Raw genomic sequence first — 1,401 nt, 5'->3', positions numbered from 1 at the left:
CTGGAGGGGCTTGAGCACCCGCCCCTTTCCTGATGGGTGCCCAAAGTACCCTTTTGTTGAGGCAACTTAAAAAAAATAATTATTTATTTATTTGTTAGAGTCCTGTCTGTGCCCCTCAACAATAATATTTAACTATTAATCACAGTTTTGCTAAATAAAAGGATCGGGCTTGCATTTGCATTACATTTGTTTTCCACTTCTGGATACAATTCAGAAAGTCTAGACTCAGAGAAATGCGCCCTGTGTAAGACCTTAAATTGAATAAGTCCAAGAGGAGCGCAGGAGGTGGACGATCGTACCCTCGCTATAGCCTGTTCCCAAGACTCCTCATGGATTTGAATTCCTAGTTCTCCTTCCCGTGGACACTTAAGCTTAACATTAGAGTGGTTACTAAAAGACAGGATAGTATCATAGAGTTTCGAAATGGTTCCTCTGTGATGAGGAATAAATGATAGCGTAGTTTCCCACTGCTGTTCTGGAGGTAAAGAGGGAAATTTGGGAAACACTTGGCAACAAAATTTCGAATTTGAAAATAGTGAAACAAATGGGTGGTAGGGAGATCGTACCGAGAGGCACAGAGAGACTTGATGAATTTAAGAATCTTATGATTTAATGAAGAAATTTGCACAGAGACGGTAAAATTCTGATGACTGATAACGTAGATGAATACAACAGACGAGGAACAGGCGTTTAAATGCAGAAAGGAGACAGTCAGAGACAACTCAGGACAACTGGAGACATTTAAGGATGCAGGGACTGACAGAGACGGGGACGACGTCTCATCGTGACGAGTAAAGTTGATCTTGCTCTGGCTGGGCAGCTGTCTGGGTGCTCAGCACCCCCAAAGCTCTGATTGTATCGCCCCTGTTCTTCAGTCCTAGAACTGAAGAAGCTTCTCGGATGAGAGGTGAAACGTCTTCAAGCAACTTAAAGATTTACTCTACTAAGTACACGCTTAATGTACTTGTGCTACTTTCTGATACTGTTTGACTTTATTCTGGATCAAAAGATTGTACTTTGTACTGCACAGGATTTATTTTTAAGATTTAGTTTCTTATTTGTGTTATAGAAACCATGCACAGCTGCAAGGATGCGATGACGTATCACGCGTCCTTCTGAAAGTGCAGCTCCACAGCACAAGTACATTTACTTGGATGACACCAGGGGGCGACACAGAGCCTGTCAGCCATCTTATAGCAAGTTAAACATAAACAAAGGTTAAAAATAGTTTCTTTCTTATAATTCCAAATTTATTTTTATTATAAATAAACAAACAATAAAAGTAATAAACTGAAAATAAGATAAGAACTCACTAAAAATAAAAGCGATTCAGATAACAGTCAGTCCACTGTGAGTTTCTTTATCATCCATCGTTACTCAGCAGGAAGTCTTCGCCCCCCC

Source organism: Pundamilia nyererei, unplaced genomic scaffold (assembly GCF_000239375.1).
Source record: "Pundamilia nyererei isolate P.nyererei 1_Seehausen unplaced genomic scaffold, PunNye1.0 scaffold00139, whole genome shotgun sequence".
Lineage (NCBI taxonomy): Eukaryota > Metazoa > Chordata > Actinopteri > Cichliformes > Cichlidae > Pundamilia > Pundamilia nyererei.
The sequence above is the reverse complement of the archived record's forward strand: the minus strand, read 5'-3'. Positions refer to the sequence as shown.